Source organism: Pinus tabuliformis, chromosome 5_2 (assembly GCF_031772625.1).
Source record: "Pinus tabuliformis cultivar Carrire ecotype Pingquan chromosome 5_2, CPIR1, whole genome shotgun sequence".
NCBI classification, from domain to species: Eukaryota; Viridiplantae; Streptophyta; class Pinopsida; order Pinales; family Pinaceae; genus Pinus; species Pinus tabuliformis.
Window position 1 is genome coordinate 19,962,657 of NC_142306.1, and position 22,149 is coordinate 19,984,805.

The 22,149-nt window shown below is 42.0% G+C and overlaps 1 pseudogene; it reads right to left on the reverse strand.

Annotated features, from left to right (window-relative positions):
• Nucleotides 1–8,119: 8,119 nt before the first annotated feature.
• Nucleotides 8,120–9,935, reverse strand: LOC149157333 (18S ribosomal RNA; annotated as a pseudogene).
• Nucleotides 9,936–22,149: the final 12,214 nt, after the last annotated feature.

The following is a 22,149-nucleotide window of genomic DNA, read 5'->3' on the forward strand; positions in this document are numbered from 1 at the left end:
TTCTAATCCCACTAAGGCTGGTAGATACCTTAGAAATAAACAAACTTAAAACTACTTTCGTTTTCCTTTATGAGAGATAGATGAGAGAAGAATAAAGGAGACCAACCTCTGTCTTGTGCTTGGTTCCTTGCTCAATTCCTCTCTCTTCTGATAGTCCTTTGCTATTTACTTTCTTGTATACCTAGCTTCATAGAGTACTATAGAATCAAATCAGCATAACACTATATGAGAACATAGATCTATTACCATAAACAATATAGGATCAGATGTATATTAACCATTCAAATGCATAAAACATCAATCACACAAATGTATGGAGGAAAACTTGAATAGCTTTATTGATAATCAAGAAAAAGCCAAGAGAATTACAACCAATTATTCTGACCCAGCATCAACCTCTCAGCAAGAATCCCTTCTTCACCTCATGAAAAGCTTAGATCACCCAACACTATGATATTGCACCAATAAACCAGCAGCACTTCCTTACAAGATACAAAATTCCAGCCTCTCGATCTCTGGGATGAGGGATCCATATATAGATGTCTGCAAGGGAGGTGAGTGAACTTTTGAGATTTGATTAGTGTCTCCCCTCTTATAGTTCTTGATTCCACTTGGAGATTGATAATATCTTACTCATCCCTGGTCGAATTCAGAGAGGCAAGTGTCACAGGAGAAGTTTCTGGAAGATTCCATGCTTCTCCACCTTGCGGATTGACCCTGCCATTTGTCCCTTCTCACCCGTCGCACCCCATAGAAGGGCTTTTTGACATGAAATGCAGCTACTATGTGTATTTAGGTGCGATGCAACGCACTTTGCCTATGGAGCAGGTGAAATGGTCCAGTTTTGACCAGTTCTGAGTGGTTTTTCATGGAGAACTTCTGGGAGATGTTGTAATCAGTTGACCTTATTCTTTTAGGGGTTGGAACAACACCTTTAGGGACTTAGGAGCCCTTGGTTTATGGAAATTTATGCTTGGGGTTGTAGTGCCCAAAAATGTCTATAACAGTTGCTCCCTAAAGCATGAGGTCGTTAATCTTTTTGATGTCGGGTGAAATGCTTTATCATGAGGATCTGAAGTTCTTTCAAGCTGGAAGGAGACCTGTAATAAGATACAATACAATACATCACCTTCATAATATTTTCATGATCTAGCTGAGGCAGGCATCCCCATGCTCAGCTTTATAAATTCATTTTTCGTGTACATGAGACAGACAATCGTCTAAGTGTAGACTGATGATTCTGGTAGAGCCATCATCCCTTAGATTGGATGATTATCTGTGCAGCAATGATGTACATTTTATGTCTTTATTTTCCTAAATATATATTGCAGCCCGGATGGATGAAACTAGATTTGGGGTCTTCAATCTCGTTCGATCTTCATTCAAAGTACAAGTCGATCCATGTGAGAGATGTTCTGGAGTCGAACATGGAAAGACATCACCTGATTACCAGCCAATGATGTAAGTTGTTAACAGGCGCGAGAGGAATCACCGATAATGATAATGATCCTCAAGGTATTGCAGTAAAATTCACATGGTATGAATAAGGGACTTGGCATCGAACACCATGCAAAATCTTTCGGTCGAAGGCCATTGATGTAAACCTGTCGCCGGAAGTGAGAAACTTGCCATTGAGGCATGCAAGCTTCAAAGTACTGAAAGGGTTGTTCCTAGATCGACTTCTTGGATAATGAGCTGATGTCGACAAGAAGCGATCCATCATAGGAAGGCCTTAATGAATCCCACATCAATGACATGGAATGGAGCAAATGATTTTAATGGAGGTGAAAATGATCTGGTGATATAAGGTTTAGGGTGGCGGTCATGAAAGAATGGAGTGTAAATGTATTGCAGTGGGTGAGACACAGGTGAATTCTCTGAGTGACTTCTCTTGAACATATCAGTGACACTGACATGATGGATTGGTAGCGTTAACACCAAATGTGGATGGTGTGATGGAACCATGGTGATGTGACCAGTGAATGGAACAACCCAACCCAAATTGGATGCGGAGTGAAAGTGTCATGTTCAAGAGTGACTTGCTACCAACAAAGTTTCTTCAATTTTTCTTCCCAATTTTTCCCCAGTCATTGTTGACCAGTACCTCTTTATTTTTGTCAAGCTTTAGGAGGATAACATATGCTTGTCCTATAATTTTCCCTTCAGGCAAACCCATCGCTATGTTTTAACGAGCCTAGCGATAGTGAAACTCGTTCTTGTCTGTTACGGACAAGTTTGTCGCTATTAGGTTTTAACGAGTTTAACGACAAAGTTTACTCGGTCATTTTCAATTTTAGAGAGTCTGAAAAGGGACGTAAAGGAAACTCCAAAAAATCTTTATTCGTCATCTAATCCCTTAAGTCCGAAAAAGTATTAAATAATAGAGAAGGGATGAATTTTCGATACTTTTAACGAGACGAACAAAACAAGCGCTCGATATTTTTTTGTAATAATCCCTCAAGTCCAAAAATATTAAAATATAAAGGAGGGATAGCACTTCTAGTCAATTTAACGAGCTGTAGAGGCTAATGGCTCGACAATCTTTTCATATTTTATGAGTCAGTTGAGAAGAGCTTAAAGGAGATTCGTCTTTGAGGAACAAGTGATAAATTCGGGTAGCAGTTGATTCCAGGTAAGGTTTGGAATTTTCCAATCACGGCAGTGTCACAAGGATGGCTAACAAGATCACTCTTCGCAGCTGTTCCTCAAAAGGGGTAAAAAATCAATTGGAGGTGAATGATCGGCCAATACAGAGTGGAGGTGATTATGAGAACACGACCAAGGCTTCAAAGGCTGAAGTACTACATTCACGATGGTTATTTACCACAAATTGGTTCATTTTTTATTTTAAAATGAGCTTAAACACTGGGGGAAACACTTGCTCATTGTTTATGTTTATTTTTTAACGAGCATGAAGTCCGCATTAAAACTGCTCGATCCAGTCGTAAAATAAGGATGTCTCATCTAAGATGCCATTTTTGTGGAGCTTGCACCTTACAAAGCTTTGCTCCGGATCCTTTCTTTATGCACGTTAGGAAATGAATAATACTACGAGTTTAAAGGGTTAGAGGACCTAAAAATTTAAAAAATAATTAATCGCTCTTCGCTTGCACGCCAAAAGGTTTGCATGCCGCCAGGTATAGAGAAAAATTTCCAGGTTACCAAGAAAGTTTCATCTGCGTAGTGGATAAAATTCTTTCTCGGCGATGCCTATCAAAATAGGAAAAGGGGAGTGGTGTCACCCGGCATAACCTTAACGAAGGTATCTTATTCCAGTCTCTTCCCATTTTCCTATAAGGACGGGTTCGCCAGATTAGTCATATATACCTCACAGAAATCAACCCTATACCCAAGGTTCTCTTGCCGAAGCAAACCAGGGTGCATGCCCCCTGGGTTTCAGTCATGTCCCCCAAATCACTCGCGCTCATCAGGTGGACGGACTGGGGATTGATGAGACATTTCTTCCGTGAAAAGACAATGCAAGTATGGTATATGACTATTTGCTATGCGTGATCCGGGGAATGAAAGCTGGTCTACGAGCTTGACCACTCTTCCTTCGTGCGGAAAACACATTACTCTAAAGAGTGGGGAGACAATGGCTCCCATGTAATAAATATAGTCTTTTCCAAGGAGTAGATTATAATCCAGGGGTCCTTGGACTACCATTACACTCATGTGAACAGTTTTCCCTCTCAATATAATGGGCACATTGGGAAGGATCCCTAAAGGTCGACTGGTTCCTTTGTCAAAGCCTGTTAGATTTCTCATTTCAAGCAAAAGTGATGGAAAACCAAACACTTTCCAAGCAGTTGAGGAAAGTATACTCACAGAAGACCCTTCATCTATGATGGTACCAGCTATAGCCATTCTATATACTTGAGCAATGATTCGGAATGGCACACTAGCCGGTAAACGGGGTTTGCCTAGTAGATTGCAGTCAAAGGAAACAACTAGGTTGCTTGGAGGTGGGACCGAATAAACGGCCGAGTATGACTCTGATGAACTTCCTTCTTGTGGTAAAGGAACTGGTAAACTGCCCCCATGTTCATTGGAGTCTGTGCTTACAAAAAGAATTTGGACGGTGTCATCTTTGTTCTCTCAGTGACTGTATCATCTGAAGATAGAACCTCTAAAGGCAAGACCGGGTCAACTATCGCCTTGACCTTTTGACTTTCGTCTGGTATGGATTCAGATGGTTTCTCTTCAATGATAGATACTTCGACCGACCACAAGGGCGTGTCAGCTAGATTTTCAACTAGTGACGGACTTGGCAAGAGTTTCTTATATCCAGGAGGGAGCCGTAACGGTGAAACCAGACAGTCGTCCAAAACTCTTTTAGCCTCATCTAAGAGGGGACAACAGTGTACGGCGTGATCGCCTTCAAACATCTTACAAGGAAATTTACATTTTCCTTTTTGTCCAGGGGCTTCACTTTCACTAGTTGACGATGTATTTTCAACATGATCATCAAAGATTGGCGGCACCGGGTTGTGAAAACGAGGAGACCAGTACCTTAAGATCCAAGGGATGCAAGGACAATCTTGATGATAGTGGTCTCCTTTGAAAATGACACATGGCGATTTAGGACTGGTCGGTGCAGTGTGTGGATTTTCGCTAGACGATGCTTGGTTGCCCCTTTCGCCTTTGGCTCCTTCTTCTTCTTTTCCTTCTTTTTCTCAGGTACTTGATTTTTGGCTTTACCAGCTTCATCAAGTGAAGAGGAAGGAGGAGAGGAAGAAATGGACGAAGTAGAGGGTTGGGGGGTAACTCTGGTATCGCTTAGTTGCTGACTCGATTGTTAAGGATTCGCGGTGTTCTGAACAACAGAGGTTGAGAAGAGCCATACGAGCAAACCAATTGTCAATCCTGGAAGTGACAATGTGGCCATATGGGGTGCACCAACATCTCCCCAAGAGGAGAAGGGAGTAGGATTTCCTCCAACGGGAACTCCTTGGTTGGTGGAATCCATTTTCCTCAACCTAAGACCAACGTAGGAAAGGTGATAGTTATTCCGTTTAAAATAAATTTTAGACGCTTTGATACAACTTGTTTTTTCAATTTTTAAGAGTCAAGAAAAAACAAAAGATGACTCTAGTCGCCTTCGATTTTTAATGAGCCTGAAGTGACAAGTGCTCAGATGGACCTTTTCCATTAAGGAGTCTGAAAAGGAACGAAAGGGTCTGCTCTGGAAATCTAGACAGAGGGATTACCAAACCAATCACAAAACTGCAGAATACTTTTTACGGTACGGCAGTCAATCTTCCTGAATGCTGTGTTCAATGCATTACGATCGATAGGGTGGCAGACACGGCTTCCTATGGATAAAGGATTAAGCCTATTGTGGTCTCCCAAAATATACTCGATGGTACGTGGGAGCACAAGTCCGTACTGTCACTTATCGTCTCAAAGTGGAGGAATCACCCAACCAACAGTGAAAACAACATTTACCAGGCTTTACGACACCGGAATACTTCTCTAGCCTAGACTTCTAGATGTTGTGCGTTAGGTTCCAAATCGTTTTTAGAGTCATTAAATTTATTTTATGATTGATCTTGCTTAAGAAAGTTTCCTTTCAGGTTCACTGCGTGATGTAGATGTACAATTCCTAAAATGCAATCTAAGATGATAAACAGTCGTTTAGTCTTCTTTTTGCAAATGAAAATCCTAGCTACTAAGGAAAGAGAGATGGTGTTCTTTCAACAAAGAGCAAAGAGCACACACTATATGCACTGTCCTAAATCAAACCAACAAACAGTCTAAATGCAATTGCACATACATGTATTTGTTTTCAGCCTTCTTAATGTGTAAATGATAAAAAGAAATTTAATGCGCAAATCTGAATTATTTTTCAAAGCGACAATTACTAACAAGTTTCTTTTCAAAAGAAAAAGAGGACAATGACAACACTTTGCGATTCGAAATTGAAAACTTGCTTTTGACACTAGAAAAAACTACTAATTCACATCAAATACAAGAGTAACAGGGTAATCGACTATCAAGAACAATCAGATTCTCTTCTATGATTGAAAATGACACTTGAGATACTTTCAAATCAAGAAACGACAGTACAATTACGCTACTTCTTTGTAAAGGAGAACTGAAAATGACTCAAAAATACATAAAAACATTTACAGTTCTTTGCACAATGGTGGCAGAATAACAACAAGGAAAGGGGTTTCAAACAGAGGTGTACTGACTACAAGCAGCAAAACTCCTAAATAGATCTGAAAAGAGTGAACACAGAAACCAAAATTTAGGAACAAGGCCTTGTCTGATCAGCGTACCTGTAACACAGTGAAACTGAAATGAAACGCACCTACTACCCTCGGGAAGTGCGCTGCATTTGAAGTTCACAGAACAGACAGTGCGCTAGACCAGGGACGAGACTTTGATTGGGTTTCGGGTCACAGTTTGCAGTTCAGTTCAGGGATTTTGGCCGAGCAAGTGGTAATCAGTAAATCAATCACAGGGGTAGATCTAAGGAGGTTACTAGACCCACCATCAGGGCAATTAGAGAGCTTGTAAATCAATTGTTTAATTCATAAACAAAACCTGGAGATTGACTGAAGCAGCGTTGATCTACTTTTCACTTGCATAACAAATGCAGTTCGAAGGCTAGCTGGCTTGACTTCAGGCTCCGTCTGTAAGTTTATAAAGTAAACAAATGTAGATGGACAAACAATCTACTCGATCCCCAATGGAGTCACCATTTTGTTGCCGGGAATAGTGTCTATGCAGAGCTGCTAATCCCACTAAGGCTGGTAGCTACCTTAGAAACAAACAAACTTAAAACTACTTTCGTTTTCCTTTATGAGAGATAGATGATAGAAGAATAAAGGAGACCAACCTCTGTCTTGCGCTTGGTTCCTTGCTCGATTCCTCTCTCTTCTGATAGTCCTTTGCTACTTGCTTTCTTGTATACCCAGCTTCACAGAGTACCTGTAGAATCAATGCAGCATAACACTATATGAGAACATAGATCTATTACCATAAACAATATAGGATCAGATGTATATTAACCATTCAAATGCATAAAACATCAATCAAACAAATGTATGGAGGAAAACTTGAATAGCTTTATTGATAATCAAGAAAGAGCCAAGAGAATTACAAGCAATTATTCTGACCCAGCATCATCCTCTCAGAAAGAAGCCCTTCTTCACCCCATGAAAAGCTTAGATCACCCAACACTATGATATTGCACCAATAAACCAGCAGCACTTCCTTACAAGATACAAAATTCCAGCCTCTAGATCTCTGGGATGAGGGATACATATATAGATGTCTGCAAGGGAGGTGAGTCAGCTTTTGAGATTTGATTAGTGTCTCCCCTCTGATAGTTCTTGATTCCACTTAGATATTGATGATCTCTTACTCATCCCTGGTCGAATTCAGAGAGGCAAGTGTCACATGAGAAGTTTCTGGAAGATTCCATGCTTCTCCACCTTGCGGATTGACCCTGCCATTTGTCCCTTCTCGCCCATCGCACCCCATAGAAGGGCTTTTTGACATGCAATGCACCTACTGTGTGTATTTAGGTGGGATGCAACACACTTTTCCTATGAAGCAGGTGAAATGGTCCAGTTTTGACCAGTTCTGAGTGGTTTTTCATGGAGAACTTCTGGGAGATGCTGTAATCAGTTGACCTTGTTATTTTAGGGGTTGGAACAACACCTTTAGGGACTTAGGAGCCCTTGGTTTATGGACATTTATGCTTGGGGTTGCAGTGCCCAAAAATGTCTATAACACCATGCCTTCCAACGAACAAAAGAGCGAGCACCACCATTATGAATGACTCTAAATTTATCCATCATAGTTCCAAAGCACCTCAATTGTAGCAACCATGCCTGGCCGAACAGATCGTCAGAAGGGCTCCCAAGAAATAAGTTTCTGAACCCCCTACAGAAACACATTTGGGGAAAGAAAATCAAATGATGGGTGGGAAAAGCACAAGCATGGATTGCAAGCACACACACGAAAAAACAAGTGTTATCTCAAGACAAGCAACCAAAAATGTTCCCACCAAACACCAAACCTACTCCCTTAGAGACACACCACACAGTCCCACATTGCAATTGAAACCCAACCAACCCGAACCAAAAAAGAAAACACCTACTATCAATAATCCTACCGCAGGTTCACCTACGGTAACCTTGTTACGACTTTTCCTTCCTCTAAATGATAAGGTTCAATGAACTTCTCACGACGTCGATGGCGGCGAACCACCATCGTCGTCGCAATCCGAACACTTCACCAGGTCATTCAATCAGTAAGAGCAACAGGTGGTGTGTACAAAGGGTAGGGACATAGTCAACATGAGTTGATGACACACGCTTACTAGGAATTCCTCGTTGAAGACCAATAATTGCAATGGTCTATCCCCATCATGATGCAAATTGAGAATATTTCTTGATCCTCTTGAACCAAGAACAAAAACTTGTTGGCTGCATCAGTGTAGCACGCGTGTGGCCCATAATATCTAAGGGCATCACAGACCTGTTATTGCCTCAAACTTCCATGGCCTAGATGGCCATAGTCCCTCTAAGAAGCTGGTCGCGAAGAGGAACCTCCGCATAGCTAGCTAGTAGGCTGAGGTCTCATTCGTTATCAGAATTAACCAGACAAATCGCTCCACCAACTAAGAATGACCATGCACCACCACCCATAGAATCAAGAAAGATTTATTAATCTGTCAATCCTTACTATGTCTCGACCTGGTAAGTTTCCCTGTGTTGAGTCAAATTAAGCCGCAGCCTCCACTCCTGGTGGTGTCCTTCTATCAATTCCTTTAAGTTTTAGCCTTGCGACCATACTCCCCTTGGAACCCAAACACTCTAATTTCTCAGAAGGTGCTGGCAGAGTCCTTAGAACAACATCCACTGATCCCTAGTCGGCATCGTTTATGGTTGAGACTAGGATGGTATTTGATCGTCTTCGAGCTGCCAACTTTCATTCTTGATTAATGAAAACATCCTTGGAAAATGCTTTTGCAGTGTTCCATCTTTCATAAATCCAATAATTTCAGCTTTGACAATGAAATACGAATGCCCCCGACATTCCCTATTAATCATTACTCCGATCTCGAAGGCCAACACAATAGGACCAAACTCCTATCACGTTATTCCATGCTAATGTATTTAGAGAATAAGCTTGCTTTGAGCACTCTAATTTTTTCAAAGTAACAGTGGCAGAGCCACGACCAAGCCAATTAAGGCCAGGAGCACACCGCCAACAAAAGGGACAGAAAGGTAGGTGCACACCGAGTAGGCGGACCGACCTTTACGACCCAATATCCAACTACGAGATTTTTAATTGAAAAAACTTAAATATATGCTATTGGAGCTGGAATTACTACAGTTGATGGAACCAAACTTGCCCTCCAATGGATCCTTGTTAAGGGATTTAGATTGTACTCATTCCAATTACCAGACTCTATGAGCCCAATATTGTTATTTATTGTCACTACATCCCCATTTCAGGATTGGGTAATTTGTGCACCTACTGCCTTCCTTGGATGTGGTAGCCGTTTCTCAGGCTCCCTCTCTGAAATCCAACCCTAATTCTCCATCACCCATCACTACCATGGTAGGCCTCTATCCTACCATCGAAAGTTGATAGGGCAGAAATTTGAATGAAGCATCGCCAGCACAAGGGTTGTGCGATCTGTTGAGTTATCATGATTCACTGGAGAAACGGGCAAGCTCCCACCAGCCTTTTATCTAAATAATGCTTCCATTTCAAAGAGTCACGAATTGGTGCACATATTAGCTCTAGAATTACTATGGGTTATCCGAGTAGTATGGTACCATAAAAAAATATATATAACTGCTTTAATGAGCCATCCACAATTTCATAGTTAGAATTAGTTCATACTTAGACATGCATGACTTAATCTTTGAGACAAGCATATGGCTACTGGCAGGATCAACCAGGTAGCACCCTCCCACTTCAAAGGGAATTTTAGGTGCTCTCTTACCAAAAGCTAATCTAAACATCCATCAAGTCAAAGAGATATCAAAATATCATATAAAAGTTATATGCCTTGCACCTCTTGCATCCTAAGAAGGAAGCACACGCAACATGCCAAGGACATGGTGAACAAATGGGTAGACTTGCCGAGCCACAATGCACCAAGGCCACTTCGGAGTTTGCAACCAGACCCAAACCAATAAGAAAACGAGAAATCACTCACCCACTCCCTTAGAAATTCCTCCAAAAACCTCCAACCCACACTGAGGCCACCTAGGAGTCCACCTAGACAGCAACAACGGTGGACCTCAATCTCCCGATCGCCTGCGGCAGCCTCGATGCAAAGGAAATAAATGGAGAACGACCAATCACACAACCTCTATATTATAAATGAGCCCCAACCCTCCCTGCCCTGCACCGAGGCCACCTAGGAATCCACCCAAACAACAGCAATGATGGACCTCGATCTCCTGATCGCCTGCGGCAGCCTCGATGTGAAGGAAAAGGAAGGAAATAAAAAGAGGATGACTAGCTGCAAATTCTATCATAGAGAGGCCATACAAACCTCCCCGCCCCGCACTGATACCACCTAGGAGTCCACCTAGACAATAGCAACAGTGGACCTTGATCGGATGATCACCTGCAACAGCCTCGACATAAAGGCAAGGGAAGGAAATAATACAAGACAAACCAAGCCCACAACCTCCCCTAGAAATGCCCCCCAACCCTCCCCTCCCCACACAAATGCCACCTAGGAGTCCACTTGGACAGTAGCAATGATGGACCTCGATCGCATGATCACCCGTGGAAGCCTTAATGCAAAGGAAACAGAAGGAAATAAAACAAGACCAACCGAGCTGACAACCTCTCTTAGAAATGCCCCTTGACCCTCCCCGCCTCGGATCGAGGCCACCTAGGAGTCCACCTGGACAGCGGCAATGGTGGACCTCGATCACTTGACCGCCTGCGGAAACCACACGTGAAGGCAAATGAAGGAAATAAATGCACATCAAGAGGATCGCTACAAAATACAAGAACATATCCAAATAGGAGGAGGGATTAGGTAGCTCTGTACCCCATGCACCCTATGTACAGGAAAACTAGGAGATTTCCCACAGTTTTACCAACTAGGCAATGAATAACTTTCACCTACAACCACCTCCACATAGAGGAGGGAGGTCAAAGCATTCCACCTCGAAATCCTTCTTCCAAATATCCTCCACCATTGATGTAGCAAGTCTCCTCCCCATTGGACCACGAGTGCATACACAATTGAAACAAAAAATTCCCATAAATGTTGTGACTTAACATTTGCAACCGCTAAAGCCTACCATGCACGCGAGATGCAAGGAAAAGGCCGACCACTTGATGAAACATATGGGCAAACATATCTATCAAAACCTCAAAGTCAAGGCAACCACGGATGATGTGCACTTTGAAAGGAATGCCAACCCTTAACATTACAATAAGGAGAAAAGAGCCTCACATCTCCTGATAGAAAAAGCAAGCAAGAGGGAGGGTAGGTGGTTTACAACCAAAACCCTTCCACATTCCTCTTAACTATATGCATCTCAACCGACAATGCCAACATAGAAAGAGTACAAGCACAAGAAGCTGACACCATAAATGGTCGAACAATGAAGAGGCTAACTGTCACAGGGAGCCACACCACAACAAACCATACAACTCTGAGAACTTAGAGCAAAAGGGGAATTGTTCACATATGCCTCCTAGGACAAGCATGGCCAACATTACCGCTCATGTACTACCGAGTGGGTATGGAGAGAAGATGAAAATCAACCACCCTAAAAATGACCCGAGGCCATTCTTGAGGCAAACCCAAAAAACCAACTCAATAACCAACCCACCTTTCACACGAAAAGCAAAAACCTCCCCACCAAATAGGGAGGAGGTGAACAATATAACGAGGACCCAATTTCAATGGAGCCACACATGGCTACACAACCCAATCAAAATTTTCTATTTGCAACAACCGAGGGGCACGATAGTGACATAGGCACGACGGAGTTTTGGGGTTTCCATCTAGGACCACAACAACAAAGGTTCAAAGTAGTGACAAGAAAACTTTAACATTTTTATTGTTCGGATGGGCAAGAGGGATGGGGACGAGCATGGCCAACTTTACTGCTCATGTGCTAGCAAGTGGCGATGGAGAGAATATGAAAATTGGCCACCCTAAAAATGACCCAATGCCATCGTTTGGGCAAACCTGACAAAAAAACTCAATTACCAACCCATCCTTCACACGGAAAGAAAACCTATCACTTATATCATTTGGACAGAGTTTTGGGGTTTCCATCTAGGACCACAACAACGAAGGTTCAAAGGAGTGATGAGAAAACTTTAACATTTTTATCATTTGGATGGGCAAGAGGGATGGGGATGAGCATGGCCAACATTACCGCTCATGTGCTAGTGAGTGGGGATGGAGAGAAGATGAAAATCGACCACCCCTACAAATGACCCAAGGCCATCATTCAAGCAAACCTGAAAAAACAACTCAATTACCAACCCACCTTTCACATAGAAAGAAAACCTATCACTTATGTCATTTCACCTTCCAGGGTTTTGGGTTGCCATTTAGCCTTATTCCATCTGATCCATGTTGTCTCCACCAAGCCTCTGATCCCTTGGTACCTGAATGTTGCCACCCTCCGAAGTCGTGTCGCCAACATGTTCAAGAGTAATCCTTCTGTAGTTCACAGCCTTACCTCCTCCTCTAATACTTTTCTTCACCATCTACCACTTGTTCCTTATCTCGTGTCGTTGATGGGGAAACATTATGGCTCTTCTGCAACGGATCGTCTCTTTTCGACGCCAGCTCATTATCCAAGAGACTGATCTAGAGATGTCCTTTGGTACCTTGGAGATTGCATGCCTCAATGGCAAGTTCTTCATGCCTAATGGTCAACTTCATCATTGGTCATTGATTGGGTGATTCCATGAGTGTTCGACTTCAATTTATTCTTCACACTTCATGGATTTTACTATCCAGTACCTTGAGAGCCATTGTCATTATTGGTGGTTTCTCTCGCGCCTGTTAACGGTTTTCATCATTGACCGGTAATCAAGCGACTTTCTATCATGCTGAACTTTAGCACATCTATTCGCATGATAGAATTTGTACTATGATCAATTGGGTTTCAAGACCCCAAACTAAGATTACACATGTTCGGGTTGCGTGGATCAGTTCATGATCACATACATGACTCTTTGATGGATGGTTGCGACCATACTTGAGTCTTCATGGATGGCTGCGACCATACCTTTATCATTATCACGGTCTTCCTAGCTGGGTGGCTGCCTCCATACCATAGACCAAGTTCGTATGTCTTTTGGATGGCTGCACACATGCCTAGACTACATGTATTTCACTATTAGAGATATCAGTTGTACTTGCACCTGTAGGTTCTTCCAGGTGGTGTTCTAGTTCAGGCAGTTTCATAAAGCATTTCACCCCTCCCACTCTCTTGGGCTTCATACTTTAGGGGGCGTCTATTACACAATAATTTGTCACTACCTTCACTTCAGTCCTTCTACTATGTCATATGTCCAGTGAAACATGATCATATTAAACAAATGCTCTCTTATGTTGCCAATTAACCCTCATTTCCTAAGTTTTATGCCTCGTCGCGAGAATACATTTAATACACGTGACAGACCCCTATCATAAAAAGTCTTGTCGCAACCCCATCGCGAAAGTACATCTGTTTCCTACGATGGTCAGATTTCATTCCCTGACGCGAGGCTATTAGCTATCTTTAGTGACGGTTGGACTATATACATTGCTCCCTAGTGATGTTAGTGCTAAGGCTTAGTTAGCTACCACAGTCAACCTTTTAGGTGTCTCTACACCTAGTTGTTGGGTTAGTTTGGGTCGCCCTTCCCCCTCTGGCATGGTAGTTCCATCTTTTGTGCTGCTTGCCCTGAGGATAAGCTCCCTCTCCCTCATTTCATGGAGACTCCTTCTCCTATAAAATCACTCACCATTGCTATCATCTGTTAGTTCTTTTGGTTGTATAGAGCTGCTACTGCTTTTGATTTTGATAAATAGTTTTGGTGTGAGTGTGACAAGTGTGGGATTGCTTTATAGTTTGCAAGAAGGTGTGGAGTTCCCTTAACCTTGTGTAAAGTTTGAGAATAAGAGAGAAAGAGAGGTTGCTATTTGGAAGACCCATCTTTGAGAGTGAATGCTTGAAGAAACACACTAGTTGGACCCTCTGAGAAGGCTTGCGACGTCAAGACTTGGTTGTAAACTTTGCTCTTGATTTATCATTAATACAATCAATGATCATTTCCTATGTCTTGTATGCAATTTACTTGATAGCTTATGAATTATTTACTTTATGAGTAAATATATCATTGTTGTTTCTAGGTTACGTGCTCTGTTGTTTCTTTGTGGTGTTTTAGGTTAATCGCTGGTTAAGGAGAAGGAAATAGAAGCTGGAGCAGCACAACGGAACTTTATCGACCACTAGTTTGAGGTAGGACTCCAACGATGACTATTTGAAGGAATTAATTGTTGTTTTTTCCTTGCTGTGACTAGACCCACTCTAGGGCTAGAGGGGTTACCTCTGTCCGCAGAGGGAACACTTTCCTGCATCACAAGTTGGCGACTCCACTGGGGAGTCCTTTCCATGTTTCTTCTCTTGTTTTCTCTTGTTTTGGTTTTGATTTGGTGTCAATTGAATTTTGGGGATAAACTATCAGTCTTTTGGGTTACCTGGGTCAATCTGGGAAATCCCTCTATTGTCTGTAGGATTGAATGGTTTTTTTTTGGATTTTCTTGTTCATTTGTTATTGTTTTTAAGATCGTCACTGAAAATAGTTTAACAGTTACGCTGACGTCAGTTTGTCTCTGTTGCAAAGTTCTCTGCGTCACTGAATCCAGTCGTACAGTCACGATGACTCATGAAATCAGCTCAACGCGAAAGAGACGTGTACTCTCAAGATGATGTTTCTTTGTTACTACAGTTAGTGATTGATCGTCCCTAGTTGTTGGTGTTATGCCCGCGACGATTCCTGTAGGGTTGTTTTTTTCAATTCTACCTCCTGAATTCACCAGTCCTATTGATCCCTTGCTTTTTTTCTCTTTCCATCTAGCTTGTTTGTGATTACTTATGGTTAAGGTACTCTCTCTTTGGTTTGATTGAATGAATCTTGTGTTTTTGCCTGTGTGACCTAGTTTTTTCTTGCAAATTCTTGAATTGCTTGGCTTGGTTGCTAGTTTGCCCAAGATTCATTTGGATCAACTGGTTTTCACACTTGCTTGTTTGTTTCTTTTAAAATTCAAAACAATCAAAATCAAAAGACTACATTCACTTAGTATACGAAAGTGAAAGTGTATTTGCATTTCAAGTTTGCATATTGGAAAGTAAATGATAAAATCTATCATCAGTAGTATCCGTGCATTGTAGGGTTGATGTGTTTATGCATTGTGTCTCTTAGCTTAACTTGGGTTTCTTCGTTTGGGAATGATCTCTCTACCCTCCTGTAGGTAGGTGTTCATTGAAGTGAAAGATGTTTTACTCATTCTAGCTGTAGAAATTTTGAATAATATGACACTTATTCACTGAGATTATCCCGATTATACACTATTGCGGAATGCATGCATAAGACATAACCTCCTCTACATTGATCATCAATTTTGCGAAATTAAATACAATGAAACATCAATCGCGTGCGCACATTAACACAGTATGTAATCCAGGGAAAGCATAGAGCTGAAAACCCCACACTATCTATATATTATAATGATAGAGAACATATAACAATACATAGTACAATACTCCTCACAAGTACTTAGTACTATCTCCACCTGCTACACAAACTAGCCCACATCTGAATCAAGTCACAGGTTCAAATCTCCTTCGCTGCCTGCCTGCCTCTACTGCGCAATCCAAAGCAAGCATAGGAATGATCCAAGCTCATTTTCCTTGGCTTGTACTGCGCAATCCTCATTAGAAATCTCCATCAATGCATGTGCAAATCTCATGCACAACTATAGTCACAACTGATAGCAGTCTCAACATCTAACACCTGTCTCCACTGAACTGTCCATGCACTGAGTTAACTGATGTATTATTTATTTGCTTTATGACTTAATAATTAGTGAATTAATTAAAAATTAATTCACATCACTCATCGCTAGTGTATTTGCAGTTAAATTAAATACAACTAGTTCAACCAAGTCAAACTGAACACAACTCCAGCAACTTCTGAATCAACTCCACTAAACTCAATCACTTGAGTTCTAACTGAAATCCATCATGCAATAGCTCAACTGACCCATAAGAAAAGCGTATTTCCTTCTGACAGCTGCATGTGCCACATCCATAGCTCGAATTGAAGTGCTCCAAGAGGATAAGATAATGTTTATAGTCCAAATATTATTATGAGCTAATAATATTCGACTGTTCTATTTTTAGCCTGGCAGTCTAAAAATAGACTCCGCCCATATTTCTAAAAATAGAAGTCCATCTATTTTTACCAACATGACCAATCATCCACAAATATCATCCTGCAACTCATAGACCATGATCCATATGTCTAAAAATAGACTTTGCGCCAAAAATAGCTTGCGGGCCCACTTAGTGAAGGCGACTCCTTTCCACTAAGCTCGATCATCTTGTTGCATTCTCAACACTCCCTCTCAACAAGATATGGATTATCTGCAACCCCTATCCTACCTCAGTGGCATTCGAATTTCCTCCTGGTGAGCACCTTCGTCAAGATATCGGCATCCTGATCCTCCGTTGGAATGTAGGAAAGTAAAATGATTCTTCGCTACACACAATCTCTGATGTTATGGTACCTGATGTCAATGTTCTTAGATCTATCATAAAATACTGGATTAGCCGAGAGTTTAATGCAACTCTGGTTATCATAATAAATCACTGTAGGCTCCAAGTGTGACCCGAACAACCTGACCAGGATCTTCCTCATCCATATAGCCTCGCATGCAGCCAAACGTGTTGCCATATACTCGGCCTCTGCTGAACTGAGTGCCACGGATCTCTGCTTCCTGCTGTACCAAGAAACTGTTGTCGACCCGATACTGAAAATCCCTCCAGATGTGCTCTTTCTGTCCGTTGGGCTCCCTACCCAATCTACATCCGTGAAGCCACATAGGTTCACCCCATCCTCCTATCTGTACCACAATCGATATCCCGATGTGCCTCTGAGATAACACAATACATGCTTGCCTGCCTTCCAGAAGATCTTGGTTGGCTTAACCATAGCTTGTGAAAGTTGGTTAACAACATAGCATTATCGGGTCATGTATTGACCAGATAAATAAGCGACCCCACCAGCTGTCGATAAATAGTGGCATCCACTACTTCTGCTGAAGTAGCATCCTCCTTCCTCCAACCTCCAGGAAGAGGAGTATCAACAGGCTTACAGCCATGCATGTTGAACTTCTCCAGTATCTCCCGAGCATACTTACCCTGAGAAACAAATAGTCCATCACTGCACTGCCAAATTTCCAATCCCAGGAAAAAATGAAGGAGGCCCAACTCCTTCATCTCAAACTCCTTAACAAGATCCTCCTTGCATGAAAGTATCAACAGCTCATCACCTATCAAAATCAAATCATCTACATAAAGTACAATGATAAGCAACTTACCCTCCACCGCAATCTGGTATAGGTTAGGATCCGCCTCACTCTTGGAGAATCCAAGTCCAGTGAAATAACTATGTATCTGTGTGTACCAAACACGTGGTGCTTGTTTCAACCCATATAGCGCTCTCTTGAGCCTGCACACATGCGACTCGCTGCTGAAGATCTCGAAACCTTCGGGCTGCTCTATGTACACCTCCTCCTCAATGACTCCGTTGAGGAATGCAGTCTTCACATCCATCTAATGAATGTGCCACCCCATCTACGCTGAGAGAGCAAGAATCGTCCGTATGGAAGAATAACTCGCGACAGGTGCAAAGATCTCCTCATAATCGATCCCCTCTATCTGTGAAAAGCCTCGGGCAACAAATCTTGCCTTGTACTTCTCTACAGTCCCATCAGCTACCTACTTCACTTTGTAGATCCATCTCGAACCCACCATTGATTTCCCTTTCGGTCTTGGGACAATCTCCCATACACTGTTTCTGACAATCGAATCATACTCTTCCATCATGGCATCTACCCATGCGGGATCCTCCACGGATTCCTCAAAAGAGGATGGCTCAGTCACGACACATTTGCTCACAAGAGACATGTATCCAGTGTACCGATCAGGTGACTGTCTCTGTCTGCGTTGGCCTGTAGGTGGTCCTACAACCTTCTCTGCATCTTGAGCCAGACGCTCAGATTCTGTAGTGCGCTTTCGCCCTCTGATGGTTGGCACTGCATGAGTGGTCTCTTCCACTCCATGAACTTCATCTTGTGGCTGATCCACATCTTGAAGCTCATCCTTAGGAACTAATAGCTCCTCATCTGCATGCAAGTGTGGCTCCCTCTCAAGCAAACAATTCATGGCTTTCTCCTCATGAAATTTGATATCTCGTCACACAACAATCTTGCGACTGTCTGGAAAATACACACGATAGTTGTGGGGCATATTAGTGTACCCCTCAAATATCCTGACCTCTGCGGTCAGCTCTAGCTTCTTCCTAGCATCCTTCATCACATGCATGTAAATGTTAGAACCAAAAATCCTCAAATGAGAAATATCAGGCCTCTTACCAGAATAAGCCTCCTTGGGTGTACTCATGCCAAGTACCCTGTGAGGACAACGGTTCTGCACATTTACTGCAGTATTGCATGCTTCCACCCACAAGTGAAGGGGTAGGCCCTGATCATGCAACATCGCTTGTGCAGCACCCATGATCATTCTGTTCTTCCACTCAGCAACCCCGTTCTACTGTGGGTTATGGGGAGCTATGAGCTCTCTTCGAATCCCTTTTGTGCTGTAGAAATCCTTGAAATTGCCAGAGATGAATTCACCACCATTATTTCTCTTAAGAGCCTTCACCTTCTTCCCCGATTCCTTCTCGACCAGTTCTTTGAAGTCACAAAACTTTGAGTATGTCTCGCTCTTCTTCTGCATGAAGAAGATCTAGCAGTTTCGAGAGAAATCATCAACAATGATCACATAGTACCTATGCTTTGCTGTCGAAGCTACTGAGAAAGGTCCATACACGTCTGTGTGAATTCTCTTAAGGATCATCGTGGCACGACTATCCTTCTCGTGAAAGGTGGCTTTCACAAATTTTCCCAAAGTACACCCCTTGCACTGATCTGACTACGCAAGAGTGCCTTTAGGAAGCCCAATAATAATCTGCTGCAGTATCTTCAAGGCTCCATGGTGAAGGTTGCCCAATGTCTTGTGCCACAGCTCGCCATCATCCTAGCTCACCAATCCTTCTGCCTTGCATGCCATTGTTGCGCAGCCATCTACATGCAACTGATAAAGGTTCCTAACTTGAACCCCTATCTTCTGGGTTTCTCCAGTTGTCTTACTGCGCAGGAAAGCCTTTCCCTCACTAAAAACAACATCATATCCCTTGTCTTCTAACATCGCCACAGAGATAAGATTCTTCTTCAATCCTGGAACATGCATCACTTCCTTCAATATGAAGGGTTTACTAGACTCCCTCTCAAAGGAAATGGTACCGATACCGGTCACACTATATCTACCATCATCAACCATCTCGATGTGCACTCCAAGATCTTTCTCCTCCAGATCAGAAAACAAATCTCAATCTCCTGTCATATGAAAAGATGCACCACTACCCAAAAACCATACCGATCCCATCACACTTGATACCAAGCATGTGATCAACAAAAAATCCAGCTTAAACTACGAGGCTAAGGCCTCTCCCGCTGCAAATCCAGTAGCTTGCTTATTTTTCTTCTTCTGTGGACAATTTGTGGCATAGTGTCCGTGCTGGTGATAGTGAAAGCACTTCACCTTGGAATGAGAAGATTTCTTGTTCTTCCCCTTTTTTGCTTTGGCAGCCAAAGCGCAATTTTCTTCATCAAGTGCCTCTGATGAAGATCCGTCCCTGGTATTCCGCCTGATCTCCTCCTGCACAAGATCTGACCAAAGTCTTTCCCATCCTAGCAATTTCTCCTGACCATTGACAGAGTCCTGATAGGAATGCCAACTTTTTAGAAGACCAAGAAGAGCCAATCTCACCAAGTCCTCATCATCAACAGTCACCCCCACACTTCCCAGCTCATCCCGACATTGAGTGAACTTCGTGAGATACTTGGGCATACTGTCTCCTTTCTCACACTTAATGTTTCTGAGTTTATCCTTGACCACCAAATTCCTCTAGTCGCTCTTTCTTTGGAATATATCTGTCAACGCTTTCCACATCAAGTATGGAGAAGTCTTTCCATGCAGGATGGACACAATGTGATCCTTCACGCCCTCCAACAGAATCCTTCGACACTTTGCTGTCTTCTTTTGCCAAACCTCAACGTGAGCAGCATCAGTAGGCTTTGGGACCTCAACCTCTATGAACTCCTTCAGCCCATTGTCATCTAACACCGCCTCCATCTTGTCTTTCCATGCAATATAATTCGAGCTGCCCTCAAGAGCATACTCTAATCGCAATCTGTTGAAAGACATTTCAACTTTGACACCAAGAAAACACTGCTGCAAATTCGAATTCCACCAGCTCAAAACTCAACCGCTTCTGATCTAAAATTCGTGAGAAAAAAGTATTTCTCATACAGAGATTGACTGTATGGGATTTTACCGGATATCTCACCTTCCAAAGGGAGGATGAATCTAGAGGCTACCTGGCCCGATTACAGACTCTGCTTGAATAAATAAAATGTAAACACTTTATGAATAATAGATCTGATGATCAACTCTGCTCTGATACCATGTAGAAATTTTGAATAATATGACACTTATTCACAGAGATTATCCCAATTATATACTATTGTGGAATGCATGCATAATACATAACCTCCTCTACATTGATCATCAATTTTTCGGAATTAAAAACAATGAAACATCAATCGCATGCGCACATTAACACAATATGTAATCCGGGGAAAGCATACAGTTGAAAACCCCACACTATCTGTATCTTATAGTGATAAAGAACATGTAACAATACATAGTATAATACTCCTCACAAGTACTTAGTACTATCTCCACCTGCTACACACAAACTAGCTCAGATCTGAATCAAGTCACACGTTCAAATATCCTCCGCTGTCTACCTGCCTCTACTGCGGAATCCAAATCAAGAATAGTAATGATCCAAGCTCGTTTTCCTTGGCTTGTACTACACAATCCTCATTCGAAATATCCATCAATTCATGTGAAAATCTCATGCACAAATATAGTCACAACTGATAGCAGTCTCAACCTCTAACACCTGTCTCCACTGAACTGTCCATGCATTGAGTTAACTGATGTATGATTTAGTTGCTTTATGAGTTAATAATTAGTGAATTAATTAACAATTAATTCACATCACTCATCACTAGTGTATTTGTGGTTAAACTAAATACAACTAGTTCAACCAAGTCAAACTGAACACAACTCCATCAACTCCTCAATCAACTCCACCAAACTCAATCACTTGAGTTCTAACAGAAGTCCATCATGCAATAGCTCAACTGACCCATAAGAAAAGTGTATTTCCTTCTGATAGCTGCATGTGCCACATCCATAGCTCGAATTGAAGTGCTCCAAGAGGATAAGATAATGTTTATAGTCCAAATATTATTATGAGCTAATAATATTCGGCTGTTCTATTTTTAGCATGGCAGTCTAAAAATAGACTCCGCCCATATGTCTAAAAATAGAAGTCCATCTATTTTTACCAACATGACCAATCATCCACAAATAGCATCCTGCAACTCATAGACTATGATCCATATGTATAAAAATAGACATAGTTTAAAAATACACTTTACGCCAAAAATAGCTTGCGGGCCCACTTAGTGAAGGCAACTCCTTTCCACTAAGCTCCATCATCTTGTTGCATTCTCAACACTAGCTGCATCCTAAGTTTTTGTATACATACGGTAAGGCCTAGAAACTGAAACATAATTCAAGATCAACTCTAAAATGAACTGAATGAACTTAATAATGCATTGGAACATAACACACACTATTTAGAGGTCTAGACTAGATATGTGCTCCGGTGTCGTTAAACCTAGTCACTATTGTTTTCACTCAAGGTTGGGTG